General features: G+C 44.7%; 2 pseudogenes; both read left to right on the top strand.

Annotated features, from left to right (window-relative positions):
• Positions 1-1,111: 1,111 nt before the first annotated feature.
• On the top strand, positions 1,112-4,966 carry LOC128931040 (centromere protein R pseudogene; annotated as a pseudogene).
• Positions 4,967-6,637: 1,671 nt separating this feature from the next.
• LOC128931039 (uncharacterized) lies at positions 6,638-23,476 on the top strand (annotated as a pseudogene).
• Positions 23,477-25,577: the final 2,101 nt, after the last annotated feature.

Below are 25,577 nucleotides of genomic sequence, written 5' to 3'. Positions count from 1 at the left end.
ACGCTGGGTTCTTGCTTGGATGTTGCATCCATTTTTGCTCCTGCCAGGAGTAGGGATGATTCCCCAAACCTTTGCCAAAGTGTGTTCACAGTTAATGTTGTGATCTTTGCCAATCTATTAAATGGAAATTGGCACATCAGTGTGTTTTAATTTACATTATTCTTATGAGAGAGCTTGAGCTTCCTTTTATATGTTTGAGACCTTTCTGCCAGCCCAGCCAACATGGTGACGCCCCATTTCTATAAAACTACAAAAATTAGCCAGGCACGATGGTGGGCACCTGTAGTCCCAGCTACTCAGTAGGCTGACGTGGGAGAATCACTTGAATCTGGGAGGCAGAGGTTTCAGTGAACCGAGATCGCGTCATTGCACTCCAGCCTGGTGACAGAGTGAGACCCCGTCTCAAAACAAAACAAAACAAAACAAAAACTCTTGAATTTCCTTTTTTTGTGGAATATCCGTATCCTTTGCCTATTGAGGTGATGTTGCTTTCTCGGTTCACAGCTCTGTATATTGGGAACATTGTCCCTTTGTAATAAAAGTAGCATTTTTAGCAGTCTGTTTTTGTCTTTTGATATTTAGTGGGTTTGTATTTTTGCCATGCTAAAAATTTAATTTTCATTAGTTGAATTTATTCCTTAAAAGCTCCTGGATTTGGGATAGTATTTTTTTAAAGGGCTTGGAAGATTGTTGGAATATTCTCACATCTTCCTGACATTTCAATAACACTCATAAGCATTGACAACACACGATTGCTTCCATCATGCGAATATTTTATGGGCTTAGCATTTCCATGCAAAGCTTTCATCCATTTGGAATGTATTCATCTTAGTGTAAGGCATGAAGTACAAGTCTAACCTTACAGTTTTGTCCAAGTATCTGTTGGTAAATAATCCACCCTTTCAGGATTCGAGACACCACTTTTATTATATTCTGAGTTCCTGTGTGTGTTTGGATCTGTCTCTCAGCCTTGTGTCCCATTCCATTGATTTGTGTGTGCACACATACTCATTGTGGTTTTCTGATATGTTCCAGTATCTGGGAGGAAGTGTAGGTTATTATGATGTGTTTCACTTTATTCAGCAACAGTCGTGCTTCTCCGAATCCCAAAATGCCTGTTAAAGGATCACTGAAATGGGATGGTCTGTTAGAAGAAAATTCATTTGATCCTTCAAAAATCTGTTTGCTTCTCCCACAAGCTCGAAAGAACAAGAGTACAGAAATGGACTATCAAATGAAAAGGAAAAAAAATGGAATCACTCCAGTTTAACTGAAAGCAAAGAATCTACAACAAAAGACAGAGATGAATTCATGATGTTGCTGTCTAAAGTTGAGAAATTATCAGAAGAAATTATGGAGATAATGCAAAATGTAAGTAGTATGCAGGCTTTGGAGGGCAGGAGAGAGCTTGAAAATCTCACTGGAATCTCCTGTGGATCACATTTCTTAAAAAGAGAAATGCATAAAACCAAAGAACTAATGACAAAAGTAACTAAAGAAAAACTGTTTGAAAAGAGTTGAGGACTTCCTCACAGAGGATCGTGTCATAGTGACAGCTGTAAATTCCTTAAAGCCATTTTAAACTGGGGCATTTGGAAGGAATGCACTCACCAGAAGCATTAACTTCTGCATCTGCCTGATCATATTCAAAGGAATAGAGAAATATTTGTAATTAATCTGCCCAGTAAATACCAGCTTGTAGCAGTCAGCAGGTGCACGTCTAGATAAAATTTCTTACAGCTAATTGAAACTTTCTACACACAAGTAGATCATCTCAATGTAAATAATACATTTCTTTTTGACTCTTTAGGCCAACAGGGAGAGGAGGATCTTGACTTATATTCTGTATCACATACATTTCTGTGGAGTTTTTAGCACTTGTGTGTACACTTAATAAAGCATGTATAAAAATGGCACCCTTGGTAGAGCTATGTATTTTTCTGAAATACAGATTAAATATAATGGTGAGTAGAATTAAGTACCAGTTTTCCCATTTAAAGCCTCAGCTGCTTATTAATTTATAGATTCTTAAAAAATTGTTTTTAATATATCTAGTCTGTTGTGTAGCCACTATCTCAGAAGTGAATTTTTATTTTTCTACGCTTGGAGAGAAAAAAACATTTAAGGTTTTAAAATGTCAGTACCATTTATAAAATATTAGAATGTATTTTTCAGTACAAATGTTTTAACTATGAGGTTTTTTGAGCTAAACCACACAGAGTACTAAATTTAAGAATAAAACCTTTATTGAGGGCAATAATGTGTTCCTTTCTAAACTATTTTGAAATATTAAGTTTTAATTATTATGTGGCGGGGGAAAAAAAAAGAAATGGATGAGGAAGCCAGGAATGGACTACATAGCGAGTATCGAGAAAAGACAGTTTGGGTCTGGTTTTAGCCGTGTCATTAACATTTGGCATTTCAGGTGAGCATAGGAGAAAACAGTCAGTTAAACTACAGAGCAGAGAGCATTTAAGGGGGAAATGCTTATCTCCTGTATCTTATCACTGCTGTGACATCTCTACAACAGCTTAAAAAATATATCTGCATTGGCTGGGTGTGGTGGCTAATGCCTGTCATCCCAGCACTTTGGGAGGTCGAGGTGGGCGGATGACCTGAGGTTAGGAGTTCGAGACCAGCCTGACCAACATGGTGAAAGCTCATCTCTACTAAAAATACATAAATTAGCCAGATGTGGTATCAGGTGCCTGTAATCCCAGCTACTGGGGAGGCTGAGGCAGGAGAATCACTTGAACCTGGGAGGCAGAGGTTACAGCGAGGCAAGATTGTGCCATTGCACCCTAGCCTGGGAAACAGAGCAAGACTCCATGTTCAAAACAATGTTCGTATATATATTCTTGGAGATATACCTCCTGCTCCACTATGGACAGATGGTTTCTGGTATTTTATTCTGAACGTCTCATCATTCTTGGGAATTCCCTTTGCCTTTCTGTTTCCTGTATCCCCTGCCTTCCTCTTTCTTGGCTTGTTTATTTATTTAAGTGAACTACATTTTCCAACAGCTTCCTAAGAACTAGTGTGTAGGAGGTAAAGTGGCTTACTTCCTGCATTTCTGAAAATAACTTTATCGTCACTTTGTTTGACAATTTGGTCAGGTACAGGGATCAGAAATTATTTTCCCTCAAAATCCTGTAGACGTTTTCACATTTCTTCTGTTTTCCAATGTTGCCATTAAGAAGTATGATGGGCCCGGTGGCTCATGCCTATAATCCCAGCATCTTGGGAGGCCCAGGCCTGAGGATTGCCTGAGCACAGGAGTTTGAGACCAGTCTGGGCAACATGGTGAGATTTCATCTCTACAAAAATTTAAGAAATTATCCGAGCATGGTGAGTCATGCTATGGTTTCAGCTACTCAGGAGGCTGAGGCAGGAGGCTGGCTTGAGCCCAGGAGGTTGAGGCTGCAGTGAGCCATATTTGTGCCACTACACAGCAGCTGGGAGAAGAGTGGGACTCTCTATTAAAAAAACAAAGTTTGATGTCATTTTGGCTCATTTTCTTATCTCACATGTAAACTGTTCTTTTCTCTCTGGAAGTCTTAGGGTTTTGCTCTTTTTTTTTTTGAGAGGGAGTTTCGTTCTTGTTACCCAGGATGGAGTGCAATGGTGCAATCTCGGCTCACCGCAACCTCTGCCTCCTGGGTTCAAGCAATTCTCCTGCCTCAGCCTCACGAGTAGCTGGGATCACAGGCACGCACCACCATGCCCAGCTAATTTTTTTTTTGGTATTTTTAGTAGAGATGGGGTTTCACCATGTTGATCAGGATGATCTCGATCTCTTGGCCTCGTGATACACCCGTCTCAGCCTCACAAAGTGCTGGGATCACAGGCATGAGCCACCGCACCCAGTCCAGGGTTTTGCTCTTTGATCCAGCATGCTGACATTGCACAGTGGTGGCCTGGGTCTAGGTCTGTTTATGTTCCCTTTATTGGCAAGTGCTGGGTTGTATCAACCTGGAACTAATAAGGTCCTCAGGCCTATAAAATGTTCTTCATGTTCTATGTTTTCCTCACCGTTTTTCTTACTCAGAAAATTCTCTGATTTGGATGATGAATTATGGACTTATTTTCTAATCTTACTTACTTTTTCTCTCTTGTTTTCCATTACTTCGTCTTTTTTCCTGAGATGTTTCATTAACTTTTCCTCCAATCCTTCATCTGAAATTTGAATTTCTGCTATTGAATGTTGATTTCCAAGTGCTTAGAGTTTAGATTCCTCATTCTCTGAATGCTCTTTTTGTTGCTGTAGTAAATAGGTTCCTGTTCTTGCTTCGAGGTTGCAGTATTTTCCCTTAACTTTCTTTGTATGTTATGATAATTTTTTTTTGAGATGGAGTTTTGTTCTTGTTGCCCAGGCTGGAGTGCAATGGCAAGATCTCAGTTTACAGCAACCTCTGCCTCCCAGGTTCAAGGGATTCTCCTGCCTCAGCCTCCCAAGTAGCTAGGATTACAGGCATTCACCACCAGGCAATTTTTTTTAGTAGAGATGGAGTTTTTCCATGTTGGTCAGGCTGGTCTCAAACTCCCAACCTCAGGTGATCCGCCTGCCTCAGCCTCTCAAAGTGCTGGGATTACAGGCGAGAGCCACCACACCTGGCCATGATAATATTTTTTTAAAGTTTTCCTCTGCACCCTCTTATTTCCTCTGCACCTTCTTAAGAAAGGGAACTTTTCTCCAAGTTCCCTTTCTGTCTGGTCTCTATACTTCACAGTGGGAGCTTTCCTTGAGTATCTGGTGAGTGACGCTTGGCTGTGATTTAAAGTAAGGCACTGTAAGCTCATCGGAAACTTTGTGTCCATTAGTGGAACTTTTCGACTAAAGGACGTTGTTGGGGGTGAAGGGATGCCAGATGCCAGCATCTGTCGACCATGTCTCTCGGTCATGCTCAGTTTCCCCAGGTCTCTTATCTCTGGTGTAAGCCAGGCTGCTGATGTCCAGGAAGCTTGAGTGTGTGGGAGCAGGGACAATCTCCCTGGCCACTATGTTGTTTTCAGCATAGAACTGCAACCTGGCTCTCAGCAGTGCCTGGTTTCCCCAGAAAATGGTCTTATACTCCCCCAGGGTTAGGCAGATGTAATTTCTTGGCTGTGCAGATTGGGGAAAGAGATCTGGGGCTCCAATTGCTGCCTTTAGCGATTTTCAGCTGATTTGCTAGGTCCAGTCCTATATTCTATGCCTTCAGAGGTAAGTAATTGGTGCCTCAATTTCTGAGCTTTTTCAGGAATCTGTTGAAACCAAGCCCCAAATAGAAAGAAGCCAATGACTAACAGAAATTCTTAAGTTTGTGAGATGGCAGATAAGAAAAGAAACATCTTGCTGAAATGCTGAAACTTCTCCTGCTCATGAGATTAAAAAAACTGGCTGAAATCAGTTGGACCCAACATGGCCAGCTAGAGTCTGCAGAATGAGATTGCTGACATCACCACTTTTCCTCTGCACGTTTCACACTAGTGCCCCCCCAAATTTGCACCCATGACCCATGAGGAGGCATGAAGTCCTCTTCTTTCCTTCCACCAATCACCTCCTAATCTCAGAATCCACTCGCTAAACATTTTCTAATAAAGACACTGCCTAAAAGCTGGCACGGGGGATAGATTTGAGCTGGACTTCTCTCTCCTTGCGGTCGATCTGTTTTTGTTTTCTCAAAACACTGGTGGTGTAGTATTGGCTTCTGATACGTTGGGCAGTGGGCCCTTTTGCTCGGGTATCACCATGTCAGGAACTGGCTCACAGTTTGCTAACCTCAAAACCCCAGCCTTGTCCCCCAAAGAATCTGATTTTCATCATTTCCTTTCTTTTATTTTTTCTGAGATGGAGTCTCCCTCTGTTGCCAGGGTGGTGTGCAGTGGTGCAATCTTTGCTCACTGCAACCTCTGTCTCTTGGGTTTGAGTGATTCTCCTTCTTCAGTCCCCAGAGTAGCTGAGACTACAACAACCTGCCACCACAACCTGCTCATTTTTGTATTTTTAGTAGAGACAAGGTTTCCTCATATGGGCCAGCCTGGTCTCCAACTCCTGACTTTGTGATTCCCTTTGCCTCAGCCTCCCAAAGTGGTGGGATGACAGGTGTTTGCCACTGTGCCCTGCCCACTCCCACCCCTTTTTGTTCTTTAATCCAGAGCATCTGCAATATCTCTTCGGACTGAGAGCTAGTGCCCTCACCCTGGTTACAAAGAACAGCTTTCTCAGATATAGTGTGGAATGGATGGATGTATCATCTTGGGAATAAAAAATGGCAGGTGCCAATCTTCCACGTATTGATTTCATGTATTGTGTGTTCCGTGCTTGAGGCAGGCTGGAGGGATCTCTACAAAACCCTATTCCTTGGCCCATCTTTGAGCCACAGCCTACCCTTTGCCACAAGGAGAGAGGTGCAAAGGCTCTTCCCCATCACTCTTCACACAGGCATTTCAGGTGGCGACATTTGTCAGATATCCCGGTGAATGCTTGACCCAGCACACTTGCTCTGCAGCCTCCTCTGTCTGTTAGCATGCTCCGCCTTCAGTTAGAAAAATTACAAGTGTTTTGCTTTCCTTAATCTTATCTTGGCATCTAAGGCGCAGTTTACCTTATATTGAATCTGAGATATTTCCAAAATTCCACACACATTTGCAAGTCATGGGTGGGTTTGCATGGTCCGAGCTTCTTACATCATCCTTCACTTCGAAGTCCAAAGTCAACCAACTGAACTGAAAATAACTAATTCCATGGAAGTTGTTTGCAGGATTAAGTATCACTTTCAAATGACACTATATCACTTGGAATTTCACTAGAAAATCTTCTCAGGCTCCGCAGTTTTCAGAAAACCATATTTCTTTCCAAGTCAGCCAGCAACTTTGTTTTTAACACATTATAGCCAAGTACAAGCTTGTATTATTTCTTCCAAATGACCGAAACCCCAATAACTTCACTCTGAAAACAGGCACAGTTGGAGCCAATATTATAAATTTCTTTTGTTGTTGTTGTTGTTGTTTGTTTGTTTGTTTTGTGGTGTTTTGTTTTAAGACCGAGTCTCACTCTGTAGCCAGGCTGGAGTGCAGTGGTGTGATCTGGGCTCACTGCAACCTCCACCTCCTGGGTTCAAGCAATTCTCCTGCCTCAGCCTCCCGAGTAGCTGGGACTACAGGTTCCCATCACCACACCCAGCTCTGCCACCAGGCCAAGCTAATTTTCTGATTTTTAGTAGAGATGGGGTTTCACCATGTTGGCCAGGATTACAGGCGTAAGCCACCGCACCTGGCCTGATGAATGGTCACTTCTTTCCTTCGAAGGAGTATTCTCTGAATCCACTGGACACATTTCTGCCCAAACCAGACTAAGGAAGCCAGGCTTCTGCTGCATTTCAGGTTTTCTACATTTTTGAACTCCAGATGAAGAATTTCATTTTGTCTTGAAGGTGGTCCAGGAATATTTGCATGGTCCTAAAAGCTTTTATGTCATTAAGCCAAATTTTACCAATTGAATAAAAAGAAAATCTATGCATTTTTTTTTGCTGGAACCTGCATTTTTTAAAAAAATGTGTGCCAACTTCTAAAAATCAGATTGTCTTCTGTAATGAAATACAGGGTCAGGTCATTTTCTTTTTACAGTCTTCTCTCTGCTTGTCAAAGACCATACCATCGGGTATCAGCTTTGACTCAGCTTGTCATCTCATCCTCAACAGTCAACTATCTTTTGATTTTAAAAGATTTTAAGCTAAAATTAGTATCTTGAATTTCAAACAATAAGTGCATGTTTCTAACTAAAAAAGGTAAGAGGGAAGATGTCAACAGCTTTCCTATCATGAAATATTAATTTAATCATCTGTTTATTGATTTTGGGGGTCTCTATGTAGCCTAATGTTTCAATGAACCTCCTGGAAATACTATGTAGGTTTTATTTCCTTGAACTGCCCCATAAAATTCTAAGGTTTGGGTATGTGCAAAGCTTTTCTTTTCTTTTCTTTTTTTCTTTTCTGTTCTTTTGAGACAGGGTCTCACTCTGTTGCCCTGGCTGGAGTTCAGTGGTGCAATCTCAGCTCACCCCAGCCTTGACCTCCTGGACTCAAGCGATCTTCCCATCTGAGCCTCCTGAGTAGCTGGGACTACAGGCTACATCATGTCTGGCTAATTTTTTTTATGATTCAGTGTTTTGCTATGTTGTTCAGACTAGCAATCCTCCTGACCTCAAGCAATCCTCCCACCTTGGCCCCATACAGTGCTGGAATTACAGGTGGGAGGCACCACGCCAGGCTGAACATTTTTTTAAGAATTCTTTACAAATCTTATAGTTTCAGTGCACCTTCATAAGTAGTTCTCTAAGAAGAGTTCTCTCAACTACCCAAAGAAGAGCTTTTACTACTGTATTTTGTTACATTCTCTTCTGAGAAAATATTTTCTATCATTGCAAAATTACAACATAAATTCTTATTTTCTTTTTCTTTTCTTTTCTTTTTTTTTTTTTAGTGATACAGAGTCTTGCTCTGTTGCCCAGGCTGGAGTTCAGTGGTGCACTCTCAGCTCACTGCAACCTCCACCTCCCAGGCTCAAGCAATTCTCCTGCCTCAGCCTCCCAAGTAGCTGGGATTACAGGCACCCACTACACCAGGCTATTTTTTGTATTTTTATTAGAGAGAGCGTTTCACCATCTTGGCCATGCTGGTCTTGAACTCCTGACCTCAGGTGATCCTTCCACCTCAGCCTCCCAAAGTGCTGAGATTTCAGGCATGAGCCACTGTGCCCAGCTGTAATGCTTTAAATTTTTGTTTCAGCAACATCTCACACCTAGTACCAAATATGTTCTGGTATCTATTGCTAGTAACAAATCACTATAAAATTTGGAAGCTTAAAATACTAACTCTTTTTTTTGAGACAGAATCTGGCTCTGTCACCCTGGATAGAGTGCAGTGGCACGATCTCAGCTCACTGCAACCTCCACCTCCCTGGTTCAAGTAATTTCCCTACCTCAGCCTCCCAAATAGCAGGAATTACAGGGGGATGCCACCACGTCTGGCTAAATTTTTTGCATTTTTAGTAGAGACAGGGTTTTGAGTGTTGGTCAGGCTGGTCTTGCACTCTTGACTTCATGATCCTCCCACCTCAGCCTTACAAAGTGCTGGGATGACAGTCATGAGCCACCGTACCCAGCCTCTCATGTGATTATAGTTAGGTTGTGACCACATCTGTAGTCCTCTGAAGGCCTTCTTACTTCCACCTGTGTGGTTAATGTTGACTCTCAGCTGAAACACTTACATATAGCCCTACCTTGTGGCTTCCAGTTTCTCATGGCATGGTGGCTTGATTCTGAGAGAATGAGGTGGAAAGGAGAGCATGAAATTCCTGTGACATAGTCTTGGAAGGCGCAGGCTATTACTTCCGTTGTGCCGTAAGGATCGAGGCAGTCACAGGGTCACCCAGGAGCAAGGAGATTGAACACAGAGTGTACCACTCAATCAGAGGGAAGTCAGTGTTCCATTCTAAGAAGACTCTGTGGGAGGGGACATGTTGAGGCTGCCATGTTTTGAATAAACAGTCTGTCACAATGTCTAAGGTCAAGTTTTAAGCATAGACGCTATCCTTACTACAAACAAAATCAAGAGGTAGACGTGTACCTAGCTTACTGGACACCCAATGCATATCACTGTTAATAGCCTTAAATTTTGCTTATTTTATCATGAAATGCAAATAATAATTTTAATAATTGAGGCTAAAAAATAATTGATGACAGTAAAATTTGCTTTTTTTTTGAGATGGAGTCTCGCTCTGTCACCCAGGCTGGAGTGCAATGGTGCAATCTCTGCTCACTGCAACCTCTGCCTCCTGGGTTCAAGTGATTCTCCTGCCTCGGCCTCCTGAGTAGCTGGGATTACAGGCACCTGCCACCACACGTGGCTAATTTTTTGTATTTTTAGTAGATACTGGGTTTCACCATGTTGGTCAGGCTGGTCTTGAATGCCTGACATTGTGCTCTTCCTGCCTCAGTCTCCTACAGGCGTGAGCCACCACATTGGCTGAAATTTTTCTTTTATTGAACTTTGTGTATATAATCATGTTAGTAAATTTTTCAATGAAACATAAAAAATGACAATAAAAATTTTATGGGATAGAATCCAGTGGTTCACACCTGTAGTGCCAGCACTTTGGGAGGTCAAGGTGGGTGGATCACCTGAGATCAGGGGTTCAAGACCAGACCAGCCTGGCCAATATAGTGAAACCAAATCTATATTAAAAACACAAAAATTCACCAGGTATGGTGGTGTGCACCTGTAGTCCCAGCAAGTTGGGTAGCTGAGACAGAAGAATTGCTTTTACCCAGGAGGTGGAGGTTGCAGTGAGCTAAGATTATGCCACTAAACTCTAGCCTGGGTGGCAGAACAAGACTACCTGAAAAAAAGAAAAAGAACTAGGGTTGGGCATAGCGGCTCATGCCTGTAATTCTAGCACTTTCAGAGGCCAAGGTAAGAGAATTACTTGAAACTAGGAGAGTTTAAGAAAACCTGGGAAACAAATCAAAATCTTGTCTCTGCAAAAAAAGTAAAAAAAAAAAAAAAAAAAGCCAGGCATGGTGGTGTATGTTTGCAGCCCTCACTACCTGGGAGGCTGAGATGGGAGGAGCTCCTGAGGCCAGGTGTTTTGAGGCTGCAGTTTGCTGTAGCCTACATTCTAGCCTGAGTGACAGAGCAAGACAATCTAAAAAGAAAAAAAATGATCTCAGCAAACTCTGTACAGGACAAACTTAACAAAATCATGCCCAGACAACAAGCAAATTATTAAAAGCCAAAAACTAGAAGAAAATAAAAAATCCTCTTTAAAGTCTCACTTTAAATGACAAATTACATAATAGGGAAGCAACCATCTGAAAGACTATGGATTTTTAATAGAAGCAAAGAAGCCAGGAGATGGTGGAATTATATCTAACAACATTCATACCTGATCTGTGTGCTGGAAACGGGAAAATACTAATAAAGGAAATCAAAGCAGTCTAAAGAAGTGGAGAGATATACCTTATTCATGGATTGAAACACTCAATATTGTTTAACGTCAATTAGAAAAAATATTTATAGATTCAATGCAATCCTGATTTTTTTTAAGTTAGATTTTTTTTTTTTTTGAGACAGAGTCTGGTTCTGTTGCCCAGGATGGAGTGTAGTGGCATGGACTTGGCTCACTGCAACCTCTGCCTCCCAGGTTCAAGTGATTCTCCTGCCTCAGCCTCCCTAGTAGCTGGGATTACAGGTGTGCACCACCACACACAGCTAATTTTTATATTTTTAGTAGACACAGGGTTTCACCATGTTGGCCTGGCTGGTCTCAAACTCTTGAGCTCAAGCGACCTTCCTGCCTCAGCTTCCCAAAGTGCTGGGATTATAGGCATGAGCCACTGCACCCAGCCAAAAAGTAGTAGAAATTTTTGTTAATAATTTTTATCAATATCAATAAGCTGATGGCAAAATTTGTAGCAAAAAATACATATAAAAGGTAATGGAATAGCTAAAATAGTTTCAGAAGTGAAGAACAAAGTTTCAAGTCTAGTACAACCTGATTTCAGTACTTATAAAACTACAGTAGTCAAGTCAGTGTAGTATCGGTAGAATGATAAACACATAGATGACGGAGCAAAGTAGTCCAAACATAGGCATAAAAAGTGTGAAGTGAATTTTGGCAAGGATGCAAAGGTGATACAATGGAGGAATTAATAAATGGTGCTGGGACAATATTTGCATATGGCTATTCATATGCAAAAAATAAACGTGATCCATTCTTCACACATCGTACAAAATTTAACTCAGAATGGATCACAGACTTAAATATAAAATGTGAAATCATAAACCTGCTAAAAAAACAGGAGAGACTCTTTATGATCTTTTGTCAGCCATAGGCAAAACAATATCCATATCAGAAAAAAATTGACTATTGTACTTCATCATAATTCAAAACTTCTCCTCTGCTAAAGACACTACTGCTAAGACATAAAAAGACATCTTTACTCTCTGAGATGTTGCTTATGGGGAGTAAATATTTACCAATCATATCTTTCAGAGGAATTAATATCTGGTGGGACACAGTGGCTCATGCCTGTAATTCCAGCACTTTGGGAGGCTGAGGAGGGCACATCCCCTGAGGTCAGGAGTTTGAGACCACCAGCCTGGCTAATAGGGCAAAACCCTGTCTCTACTAAAAATACAAAAATTAGCCAGGTGTGGTGGAACATGCCTGTAATTCCAGCTACTTGGGAGGCTGAGGCAGGAGAACCACTTGAACCTGGGAGGCAGAAGTTGCAGTAAGCTGAGATTGTGCCACTGCACTCCACCCTGGGTGATAGAGTGAGACTGCATCTCAAAAAAAATGACTTAATATATAAAACAGTGCTCTACACTGGGCAGGCTTATGACAACTTATCTGCAAAAGTCCAAGGAAGTTGAAAGGTGGAAGAAAGAGGCTGATTATTTAGTTTCTCAGAAAGAAACATTTAGTAGAAACTTAGGAACAGAAGCTACATCTGTGTCTCAGGTGGTGGTGAGAAAAGATGGTGGATCCCTGCACCACTACTTTCTAGACCCAGGCCTTATATATTATGAGAAAGGGTATTTGCCTCAGAAGGGATATATAGGACAATTGCTGAAGGGCAGGATTGATGGTAAGTACTTGTTCTTACACAAGTAACAATATATAAACTGGAAACCTCAGAAGCTCCTTGAACTGTGGCTAATTAAAAGTCTGCATGAGGCTGGGCACAGTGGCTCACACCTGTAATCCTAGCAGTTTGGGAGGCCAAGGTGGTTGGATCACTTGACATCAGGAGACCAGCCTGGCCAACACAGTGAAACCCCATCTCTACTAGAAATATAAATATTACCTGGGGTGTGGTGGCACAGGCCTGTAATTCCAGCTACTCAGGAGGCTGAGGCAGGAGAATTGTTTGAACCCAGGAGGCAGAGGTTGCAGTGGGTCAAGATTGCACCACTGCACTCCTGCCTGGGCACAGAATGAGACTTTGTCTCCAATAAAAAAAAAAAAGGTCAATATGGCTCCTTAGCATCCAAGTTGCTGTTCCACAAATACAGAAAGAACCCTCAAAACTCAACAATGAGAAAACAAAGAATTGGCTGAAATTTGAATAGATACTTCCCAGAGTGGATATACAAATGCCAAATAAACACTTGAAAAGATGCTCAGCATAACTGGTCATTAGCAAAATATAAATTAAAACCATAATGGTTTTAAACAAGGTATGCAATGGTTTAAAACCACTGCATATTTATTAGAATGACTAATCCCTCATCACTCCCCCACAAACCATCCCCCACTTCCACAAATGAACAGTACCAAGTACTGGTGAGGGTACAGAGAAGCTGGAACAGTCGTGTCACTAGTGAGAGACTGACTATGCAAAAGGACGGTGGCCAGAATCATATAAAAAACAGAGCTTTGTCCTACAACTTCTGCAGCAACCAGCCCGGCAAGTCAAACCACACTCCTTTCCACACAGGACACAAAACATCCTCTACAGCAATTGGCCCGTAATGGTCAGGACTCTGTCAGTAACTGTCAGATTTCTTCATTTTTGTCTCCACTTCCACTTAGGACCATCCAGAGAAGGCTAAATATGCATCCCTAACCCACCATAGCGGTTGCTCTGCTTCTTTCTGCCAACACCTCCAATCAGCTCACTCTTAGGAAATCAGGAGAGAGACCTACCTACTCAACCCCACTCCCCAAGATCTTGCTTGTTGAAAATTTGCCTTTAGAGGCTGAGCCAGGTTCACATTCATTTCTGCTCCAAAATATGAGGTGATTCCTCCAGCACCAACTCTGTTGTTTTATTTTATCTTCTAATGTAGCAGATGTTCTCTCCCTCTCTTGTGTGAATTCAGGAAGACCTTCAGGTTATTTTGAAGTCTGAATTTTCCCAGTGAACCTCCTCTATAAATTACTGTCTTCTGCTAACTCAGCCTAGTTTTCCAAACTGCTTTCCATATTATCTGGTGGTTTTGTTCATCTAAGGCTCCTCCAGCCTTAATCCACATGGGCAGTGTCTTTTTTTCTTCTGCCTGTGGGAGAATGTTATCTGAATTCTGGTGTCCAAACCCTGTGTCTTTCTGAGACGTGTTGAACAATTGCAGAGTTGAAGGCATTGACAGCTTGGAGGTCAATTATAGTTTCTGACATTGGTCAGAAAAAAATTCCCTTAATCTTCTGCTTCTTTCCCTCAGGCCTATACTTCAGTGACATGTTCTTTTCTTCCTTCCTTCCTTCCTTCCTTCATTCTTTTTTTTTCTTTCCTTCTTTCTCTTTCTTTCTTGCGTTTTGGGATGAAGTCTTGCTCTGTCACCCAGGCTGGAGTGCAGTGGCCCAATCTTTGCTCACTCCAACTCTGCCTCCTGGGTTTAAGCCGTTCTCCTGCCTCGGCCTCCCAAGTAGCTGGGGTTACAGGCGTGAGCCATCATGACTGGCTAATGTTTGTATTTTTAGTAGAGATGTGGTTTCACCATATTGGCCAGGCTGGTCTTGAACTCCTGACCTCTGGTGTTTTGCCTGCCTTGGCCTCCCAATGTGCTGGGATTAAGGGCATAAGCCACCATGTCTGGCCTTCAGTGACATGTTCCGACCATAGCTCCAAATCCTTTTGTTCAGTCCCAGTCCTCTACCCACTGAGAATGTCAATATCTCTAGTTTCTGGGAGCAGGTGATATTAACCAGAGGTTTCAGAGTGTGCCTTTTTGCACCTAAATCAGACTCCAGGGAATCTTATCTCAGCAGAAGGAATGGAGTGGAGGCAGATTAATTTCAAGCACATCACATACACTTCCTGAGATTCAATCCTCTTACTAAATGGGATGTTTCTAGAACCTGATAAACACCAGATGTTGAGGTCTTCTGCCACCAGTTATCTCAGCAGGGAATTATTCAGGCTCAGTGTCTCTGTTACATTCATGGAATGATCTATGCATGGCTTACTTATTGCTTATAGAATGTCTAAACATTCAATTTGAGATTGCGTATCCATTCATGCCTTGAAGGCTATAAGGCTGATTTCAGTGTAGTTACACAACATTTTGTTTTTGAGACAAGGTCTCTCTGTGTCACCCAGGCTGGAGTGCAGGGGCACAATCTCAGTTCACTGAAACCTCCACCTCCTGGGTTCAAGTGATTCTTGTGCCTCAGCCTCCCAAGTGGCTGGTATTATAGGCCTGAGCCACCACACCTGGAAAATTTTTGTATTTTTAGTAGAGATGTAGTTTCACCATATTGGTCATGCTGGTCTCAAATTCCTGGCCTTAGTTGATCCACCTGTCTCAGTCTCCCAAAGTGTTGGGATTACAGGTGTGAGCCACTGCCACCGACCTATTTTTATTTTTGTTGAGACAGAATATCACTATGTTGGCCAGGCTGGTCTCCTGAGCTCAAGTGATCCTCTCACCTCAGCCTCCCAAAGTGCTGGGATTACAGGTATGAGCCACTGCACCCAGTTGAAACATATATTTTTATGATCCTGGTATTTCCATAATTTCAGCTGGAGTGGGAAGAGAACTTGAACCTGGAAGGTGGGTGCTGCAGTAAGCTGTGACTGTGCCACTGCACTCCAGCATGGGTGACAGAGCAAGACTGTGTCTCAAAAACAGAACAAAACAAGAAAACACCCATTACCTTACACAGTTTTGGGAGGCAGTTGGTTCTAGTTCAAGTGCCTTATGAGGTTTCAGTCAAGATGTTGGCTGTAGTCATCTGAAGTCCTAACCAGGAGGACCTGTTTCCAAGATGGCTCTCCCACATGGCTGTTAGTTGGAAGTCTCAGTTCCTCTCTGGCTCATAGCAGAAACGCTCAGTTCCTTGCCATGTGGACCTCTCCGCAGAGTTTCTTGAGTGACCCCATGACAGAGTAGCTGATTTCTCCCAGAGAAAGCAGCACAAGAAACGGGGAGAGCAGGGAGAGAGGAGAAGGAAACCCAGTGTGTTTTAGGACCTAGCTTTGAAAGTCACACACATCATTTCGTACTGCACTGGCTTTGCAGACCAACCCAGATACAATTTAGGAGACTATGCAAAGGCATGCATATCAGGAGGTAGGAACCACTGGGGCACATTTTAAATGGTCACCACCAGTGTGCCCTCTGACCCCCAGTGATTTTCATTTTTTCCACATGCAAAATACACTCATCCCCTCTCAAGCCATCTCAAAGTCTAATCCCAGTGCAGCATCCCCAGAGTCTAGAATTTCATCATCTAAGTCAAGTTCATGTATACATGAGATTTCTCAAGTGTATTACCTTAAGTATACTTCCTGAATACAATTCATCTTCTCCTTTTCTTTCTTTTCTTTTTTGAGATGGAGTTTCACTCTGTTACCCAGGCTGGAGTGCAGTGGCACTATCTTGGGTCACTGCAACTCCACCTTCCAGGTTCAAGTAATTGTCCTGCCTCAGCCTCCTGAGTAGCTAGGATTACAGGCATGCACCACCAAGCCTGGCTACTTTTTTTGTGTTTTTTTTTTTTTGTTATTGTTTTTTGAGATGGAGTCTCACTCTTTTTGCCGAGGCTGGAGTGCAATGGTAGGATCTTGGCTCACCCAAGTCTCTGGCTGCCGAGTTCAAGCGATTCTCCTGCCTCAGCCTCCCGAGTAGCTAGGATTACGTGCATCAGCTACCACGACTGGCAAATTTTGTATTTTTAGTAAAGACAAAGTCAATAGTTCAAGACCAGCATGGCGAACAAGAAGAAACCCAGTCTCCAATAAAATACCCAAAATTAGCCCAGCGTACTGGCAGGCACCTATAACCCCAGGTACTCAGAAGGTTGAGAGAGGAGAATCACTTGAACCCAGGAGGCGGAGGTTGCAGTGAGCTATGATCCTGCCATTGCACTCCAGCCTAAGCAACAAGACGGAAACTCCACCCAAAAGAAAGAGAGAAAGAAGGAAGGTAGGAAGAAGGAAGGAAGGAAGGATGGACAGATGGAAGGAAGGAAACTTAAACTTGACTTTTGGGGCTTTTTTTTTTTTAGATGGAATCTCAAACTATTGCCCAGGCTCCTGGAATGGAGTGGTGCTATCTCAGCTTACTGCATCCTCCACCTCCCAGTGCAAGCAATTCTCACCCCTCAGCCTCCCAAGTAGTTAGGATTACAGGTGCCTGCCACCACACCCAGCTAATTTGTTGTATTTTTAGTAGAAATTGCATTTCACTATGTTGGCCAGGCTGGTTGTGAACTCCTGTTCTCCTGATCCACTCCCCTCAGCTTCTCAAAGTGCTGGGATTACAGGCATGAGCCACCTCGCCCAGCCTGGAGCTTCCTATATAACCACATTTGATTATAGTTACTGTTTTTATAATAGCATTTATAGCCTTGTATTTGATTCAAGATAAAATGTAGGGAATTAACTCATGCTTCCTTAAAGATTTGAGAAACATTCCAAAGTGTTTAAAACACAAAAATTCCTTCCATGCTTTCTCTCCACTCCCTAGAGATAATCATTGCTAATAGTTTTTTTCAAGTATTTATCCATACTTATCATTGACAGAGGTTATGCTCATTGCTGAAAAAGTTTTTAATGTTTAAGGATAGTTTTGTCCATGTAGAGAACACCCCACAAATATTCGTCTTGTTTAATGTTTGATTTATTAAAAATATACATTCAAACATTTTGAAACGTTTTCTTAAATATTCAAAGATGAGTTGCAAATGTCATTAAATTTTCTACAACAATTTAAACTGTAATTACAAATTTAATATGAAGATTCTTTTGCATACACTCATTTATTTGTTTATCTTTGACACCAAGTCTCACTCTGTTGCCCAGGCTGGAGTGCGGTGGCATGATCTTGGCTCACTGTAACCTCTGCTTCCCAGGTTCAGCAATTCTCCTGCCTCAGCCTCCCGAGTAGCTGAGATTACAGGTGCCCACCACCACGCCAGGCTAATTGTTTGCATTTTTGGTAGAAACAGGGTTTCACCATGTTGGCCAGGCTAATCTGGAACTCCTGACCTCAGGTGACCCACCCATCTGGGCTTCCCAAAATGCTGGGATTACAGGTGTGAGACACTGTGCCTGGCTTCTTGTGAATACACTTTATACGTTACACAAAGTAAACACAAATGCAGTGATTACAAGATGTACTGTAATTATCCTTAAACCTATTTTTAAAAACCAGCATCCTGGATTTAATTTATTGCTTCACTGGTTTTTACTTGTTTGTGATTTTTCATAGGTATGCAATACTTTCTAATTTGCTAAAAAATTTCTTTTGTTTCCTTGTGTTACTGAAATCTTATCAGACCCTACCCATGCCCAAATTTTGTAATATCCTCAATCTTCAGATCAACCAAGGCTACTGACTTGGACATCTCAGCAGACTGCTACATGATTGGGGTCTGAAGCTTGTTGTTTCTCTCAAAGAGCCATCCTTTCTCTCTTTCTTTCCTTCCTCCCTCCCTCCCTCCCATCTTTCTTTCTTTCTTCTTTCTTTCTTTCTTTTCTTTCTTTTTCTTTCTTGATGGTGTCTCTCTCTGTCATGCAGGCTGGAGTGCAGTGGTGCAATTTCAGCTCACTGTAACCTTCACCTACCAGGTTCCATCCTGTCTCAGCCTCCTGAGTAGCTGGGATTACAGGTGAACGCCATCAAACTTGGCTAATTTTTGTAATTTTAATAGAGGGGGGTTTCACCATGTTGATCAGGCTAGTCTTGAACCTTGACCTTGGGGTCTTCCCACCTCAGCCTCCCATAGTGCTGGGATTACAGGTGTGTAATTACACCATGTGCCTGGCCTCAAAGAGCTATCCTTTTCTAGTAAGATTCTGCTACGGCAGCACCCTTAGTTTTTAGCAACATCAGTATTCCCAGCTTATCATGTGTTTTACCATAACCCCAAACACAAAATCAGCTACCCTCCAAGGCTCCGGGTTTCTTTCAGTGGAGAATTATATTATAGGCCAAAATCTAGGCTCTAAGGAGCTGACATGAAAAGGACATTGTTGTTACTGGGCCCCTATTAGTAGTAATTGAGCTGAAAGAAAGCTAATATTCCCAATATATAAATAGTTCCTAGAAATCAATAAGAAAAAGACCAAGGATGGGTGTGGTGGCTCATAATCCCAGTGCTTTGGGAGGCTGAGGCAGGAGGATTGCTTGAGTTGAGGAGTTTGAGACCAGCTTGTGCAACATAGCCAGTCCCCATCTCTACTAGACACTAAGAAAATGAGCTGGGCATGGTGGCATACATCTTTAGTCCCAGCTATGTGGGAGGCTGAGGTAGGAGGATCACTGGAACCAGGGAGTTAGAGGTTACAGTGAGCTATGATTGCACTACTGCACTCCAGTGACATGGTGAGACCCTGTATGAAAGAAAGAAAGAAAGAGAAAGAAGAAAAAAGAAAGAAAAAGAAGAAAAAAGAAAGAAAGAAAGAGAAAGAAGAAGAAAGAAAGAAGGAAGGAAGGAAAAAAAAGAAAGAGAGAGAGAAAGAAAGGGGAAAGGTCCAAAATCCAATAGAAAAATGGAATAGCCAGTTCACACACAAGGAAGTACAAATTGCTCCTCCAATATAAAAAGATGCTATTGGAAACACCATGGCATGTGTGTACCTATGCAACAATCCTGCAAGATCTGTACATGTATCCCAGAACTTAAAGTACTATAAAAAATAATTCTTAGCTTTACTTGTAATAAGGGAAATGCAAATTAAAATTAAAACTAGGATGCCATTTTTCACCCATCTGATTGGCTAAGGTAATAATGGTTATTAACACACCACTGGCAAGAGTGAGGCAGAACAGGCATTCTCGCACAGAGCCCACTGGTGGGAGTGAAAATCGGTACAACTTTCTATGGAGGGCAAATTAGCAGTTTCTGCTGAAATTAGATATGCTTTTGGTCCAGAAATTTCATCTCTAGGATTTTGTTCTACAGATATACTTTTATATGAGAAATGCTATATGTATAAGGTTTATTTCTTTCAGCACTTTTTTTTTTGAAGTAGAGTTTTGCTTGTTGCCCAGGCTGGAGTGCAATGGTGCCATCTTGGCTCCTGGGTTCAAGTGATTCTTCTGCCTCACCCTCTCGAGTAGCTGGGATTATAGGCATGGTCCGCCACGGATGGCTAATTTGTGTATGTGTGTACTTTTAGTAGAGACAAGGTTTTTCCATGTTGGTCAGGCTGGTCTTGAACTCCTGACCTCAGGTGATCCAGGGGCCTCAGCTTCCCAGAGTGCTGGGATTACAGGCGTGAGCCACCGCCCCAGCCTAGCACTTTTTCAGTTACAAAAGATTGCTAGCAACCTGTATCCACTACAAGAGACTAGCAGAACTTGTCCAGGTGTGGTGGCTCACGCCTGTAATCCTAGCACTTCGGGAGGCTGAGGCAGGTGGATCACCTGAGGTCAGGAGTTCAAGACCAGCCTGGCCAGCAGGGCAAAACCCTGTCTCTACTAAAAATACAAAAATTACCTGGGTATGATGGCTTGTGCCTGTAATCCCAGCTACTCGGAGGCTGAGGCAGGAGAATCACTTGAACCCAGGAGGCGGAGGTTGCAGTGAGCTATCACATCACTGCACTCTAGCCTGGGTGACAGAGCTAGAATCCATCTCAAAAAAAAAAAAAAAAGAGAGAGAGAGTGATTAGTAGAATTTATTATGTTACAACAAAACAATGGCACCCTTACTGAAGAACAAGAAAGGTTTTTGTGTCTGGACATGGAATGAGCTCCTGTTACACTGTGAAAAAACCAGGTGCAGAAAAAGGTGTGCTACAATGTGTGCAGGAAAAAGATGAAAAGGATAGGCATGTATTTGCTCAGTAATATTAGTGCACAGAGGAGAGTGCTGATAGTGATTGCTGGAAGTGTAGAAACTGGGTGGCTTGGGGTCAGGAGGAGGAACAAACTAGGGAATATCACTTTGTACCTTTTGAATTTTGAATCATGTGAATGTACTTTCCATGAACTAAGCAGGACCAGGTTCGGGGGCTCATGCCTGTCATTCCAGCACCGTGGGAGGCCGAGGTTGGTGGATCATTTGAGGTCAGGAGTTTGAGACCAGTCTGGCCATGTTTGGTGAAACCTCATCTCTACTAAAAACACAAAAACTAGGTGGGTGTGCTGGTGCACGCCTGTAATCACAGCTACTCAGGAGCCTGAGGCAGGAGAATCGCTTGAACCTGAGAAGCAGAGGTTGCAGTGAGCCAAGATCACACCATTGCACTCCAGCCTGGGTGAAAGAGTGAGGCGAAAGAGCAAAGACCAAGAACCCGAAGAAGTGCCCTCAGTGCACACCATCCAGTGTGTTTGCTACATTTGACCAGTCACAGATTCAGGAGTTCAAAGAGGCCTTCAAATGACTGATCAGAACAGAGATGGTTTCACTGATGAGGAAGATTTGCACACTATGCTTGCTTCATTGGGGAAGAATCCAACTGATGAGTATGTTGATGCCATGAGGAATGAGGCTCCAGGGCCCATCAGTTTCACCATGTTCCTCACCATGTTTGGTGGGAAGTTGAATGGCATAGATCCTGAAGGTGCCATCAGAAATGCTTTTGCTTGCCTTGATGAAGAAGCCACTGGCACCATTTGTGAAGGTTACCTGAGAGAGCTGCTGACAACCATGGGTGATCGGTTTAGGGATGAGGATGTGGATGAGCTGTACAGAAAAGCACCTATGGACAAAAAGGGGAATTTCAATTCCATCGAGTTCACACGCATCCTGGAACATGGAGCAAAAGACAAAGATGACAGAAAGAACTCGAATTCCAGCCAAATGTTCCTTGTCATTTTGGACACTTCTGAGATGTTCTCTTGCATGCCCTTAGCTTTACAGCTGTTGCATTTCCTGTTGTATTTATTCTCAGCCATTTGGGGCACGTGTATCTTTATACTCAGACTGGGACTTTCTATGAATATCATTTTCAGAATAGAAATTAGAGTAATTTAACCTACCAGCCCCTCCCCCCAACAACTGTGGTCTATAGTCAATATGTTGTTTTAGAGAAAGTTATTCACTCGATTTTTCTGAACCATTATTAAACTTTATGATAAAATAAAATAAAGGAACAAGACCAACAATTAAGCAAACCAGAAACTAAGCATGACAAACGTGTTTTCATGGACTTCATTGGTGCTTCCAGGCTGATGGTAATCCATGCCTGGAGTCTATGTCACTATTCCCTTATTGTTTACATTGCCTGCCAGTTTTTTATTTCCCTTTGTCTCCCCCAAGGGAAGGATTCATTGATAATGAATTTCTCATCTCAGTGTGTTTCAGCAAACACTGACGCCCACAAGCCCTGACACTGCGCTAACTCCAGGGGAACAAAAGTGAGTCATGCTGGGTGTATAGCCCCTGCCTAGGATGGGCTCACATTAGTGGGAGAAACATACAAACACATGCCCGCACTGCACGATTCAGTGTGCAACAACAAAAGTGTGCACAAGGCGAGAGGGGGAGAAAGGAAAGCTGATTCGCTCAGATAGGTGGGAGGGGTGAAAGTACCAAGCAAGACCTCCCTGAGAAACTGGAGTGGAATTAGGCTTTAGAAGCATGAATAGACTAATCCAAGAGCAGGTTCTTTGAGAGAATAGCAGGATGGGTTCCAGGGAGCACATGGCTCCAGCCCAGAGTGGAGCACAGGAGATGCCAGGGTGCAGTGGGATAAGAGGTGAGGAGGGCTGGCCAGGGTAGCAAGGGCACTGAATGCCAGAAACATCTGTACTCTTATTCTGCAGGTAACAGGGAGGCAGAGGCTTTTACACTCAAAAGGAATGAGTCCCAGTGGCTGGCACAGAGAAGGCAAGTGCGTAACGTGGGTCGAATGAATTCGGTGGCCTCAATGAGCGTCCTCAAATGCCACTGCAGACTGGGTCTCCTCGTCCACTTCACCCTCTGCGGCAATCCGACTTGTGAGGCCTGCGTGCATGAGTGTGCACGTGTGTGTTCAGATGGAGGTGGCTTCCCAGCCATCCAGGCTTGCCCCAACCTCCCTGGTGTACGCGCGCACGGCTCCTACCCAACCTTGCCTGCCTGCTGAACCCTGCGTTGATTCCTTCCTCCTGCGTGTTTTCTGTCCAAATCCTTTCTACTTCTCCCTCCCGTCAAGATAGTGGATTCCAGTCCCTGCTCCCGCCAGGACACCACTATTGAGACTGGGGCTGAATTCTGCGCCTTGGAGGTGGGGGCCTCAGCGTAGGCGGGGTTGGTTGGAGGCCTGCCACCCACATTCCAACCGCAAGCGACCGACGAGAGGGCAGGATCTCAGGCTCGTCTACCCTTGTTCCCCACCATAAGGAGCGAAACGTCTTTGAGCAAGATGGGTATCTACCTTGTCCGAGTGTCCATTGGGGCCTCGCTCTGTGACTGCTCCAACAACCAGTTGCTGCTGTGGCTGGTCGGCCAGCACCGGGAGGTGGCGCTCGGGGCGCGACTGCGGCCCGCACGGGGCAAGGTGAGCTCCCCAGAGGAATCTGGCGCGGAGGGCTGCGCCCCTGGCTCCTAGTCAGTCAAACCTTGGGGGGGGCGGGAGACGCGCCCCAAGGTCATCGGGCGGATCCTTTCTGCCGAGGGCGCGCGCGCTGCGTTCACAGCGCAAGGAGACACAGCGGGGCTGGGGCTTTAGGGCAGTCAGCGCTCAGTAACCGATCTCCTTGGAATTGAGGGGGTGCTCCTCCGCGCCCCTCATTGCGCAGAGCTCCCTTGTCTGGAAACTCAGCGGTCCCCTGAGCGGCCGTCTCTCCTCCCGCTTTCTCTGTTTTTAAAAATGGTTTCAACCGCTAGCGCTTTGGGATCTCTGACCTTCCCGGCTTTCTCGCCTGGGGTGGGGTGGGTGGTGAAGGGGAAGGGATGGGAAGCCGAGACAGGAGGACGCTCTCGATTCTCGACCCACATCCCATCATATCTCATCTCATATCTACTTGGGGTCCTACCTTGTCCTGTTAGGTTTTTCTTCCGCCAACCCTAAATTCCCTTCACTGGTCCAGCTCTCTCCCAGTTCCCAAATCCGGGTGCCTGTCCCAGGGAACTTCAGAAGAAATGAGTCCGGCCCTCTTCCCACCTCCCAGACCTCTCCGCCTGCCTCCCCCGGGGTCACTGCGCCTCCTTTCTCTTTACCTCCCTGTAAACAAGAATGTGGCGCAGTCAGTTCTAGACCCTGAGCATCTCCCGCGCCCCGGCCACATATCCACCCGCCCCGGACCTTCCGCTCCCCTTGAACCTGCTGAGCGCTGCTCCCCAAACCCGCACGCCCTTGTTCCGAGCTTCCGAGAAAGCGGCGCGAAGGGAGCCAGAAAGAGAAAGAAAAAATGCGCACAGAGCAGGTGGTCCCGCAGCTCCACGGTGAGGGGATGGGGCGCGGAAAGGCGCGCTCCTTCCTCCCTTTTTCCCTTCCGAGGGTGCGCAGCTGGTGATGCAGAATAAACACTCAGTAAATGTTCCCGCTGCTCCATCTCCTTGGAATTGACGGGATGCTGCTGAGCGCCCCTCATTCCACGCAGCTCTCACTCCTGCAAACTCAGTGGTCTCAGGAGCGGTCGTGGGTCCTCTCGCTTTCTCGATTTTAAAGCCTTTTCAACCTTCCATTGGCCTGGCCACCTCCGCTGCAGACCTTCCAAGCCCTTCTGAAGCCAGAATGATTGCCCCAATTCACTCCAGCTGCTTAACGCCTTTGACTGGCTCCCCCTTGTCCTCGGGACCAAATTCAAAGCCCTCGGCGGCGCCACCTTCCAGAGCCTCCCGACCTGCTGACGCCCCCACACCTGGGCTCTGAGCTCCAGCGCCAGATGCTGCTGGTCCGCCCTTCCCTTCTGCTCTGTCCCTGCCCGGCACGCCTTCCCCCTGCCGCCCTGGATCTCACTCTCTCTGGCTGAGCCCTCTCCTCCAGGTCTCCGGGAAGGCTGTCTCCAGGCCGGTGGGGCTCCCGCAGGGCTTCAGTGGGGCGGGGGGACGGGGGTGTTGGACAGCGGGAGTTGCGGCCAGCGAGTCTTAGCTCCACAGCGCTCACTCGCCCAGGAAGCGGCTCCGGGTTCCCAGCGCCCAGCCCAGCGCTTGACACAGCCAGTGACCACAGGGAGGAGGAAGTGAAGGAAAGCGAGCACCTTTCCACCTGCCGGCCGCCCGTCCCCTCAGAGCCCAGTCCTGGGGACACCTGGTCGGGCGCGAACACCCCCCCTCTCTCTTTTGTCTCCCCCCAGCCACCGCCTCCTGCCCCGCTCTCTCTCTCTCTCTCTCTCTCTCTCTCTCTCTCTCTCTCAATGTCATTCCATTTGCGCTGCCTTCTCAGAGGCTCCCAGGAAGCGCGTGGGCGTGGAGGGCGCAGGGTTCAGCCTAGTGCCCCTTCCCCAGGCCCCAGCGGGGCTGAGCCTCTGCTGCTGCCCGCGGAAGTCAAGGTGGAAGTGACCGAGTACCTGGGGCTGCTGCTGTTTGTGAAACCGCGCAAAAGACACCTCCTCCAGGACGACGCCTGGTTCTGCAGCTGGATCTCCGTCGTGCAGGGCCCCGGGGCCGCGGGGGACGAGGTCAGGTTCCCTTGTTACCTCTGGGTGGAGGGCGACGGCATCCTGAGCCTGCCTGAAGACACCGGTGAGCGTGGGGCTGGGCTGTCA

The sequence above is a fragment of the Callithrix jacchus genome, chromosome 18, assembly GCF_049354715.1.
Source record: "Callithrix jacchus isolate 240 chromosome 18, calJac240_pri, whole genome shotgun sequence".
In the NCBI taxonomy this organism is placed as follows: Eukaryota; Metazoa; Chordata; class Mammalia; order Primates; family Cebidae; genus Callithrix; species Callithrix jacchus.
Note: the sequence above shows the minus strand (reverse complement) of the source record. Positions and strands in the feature narration are given on the sequence as shown.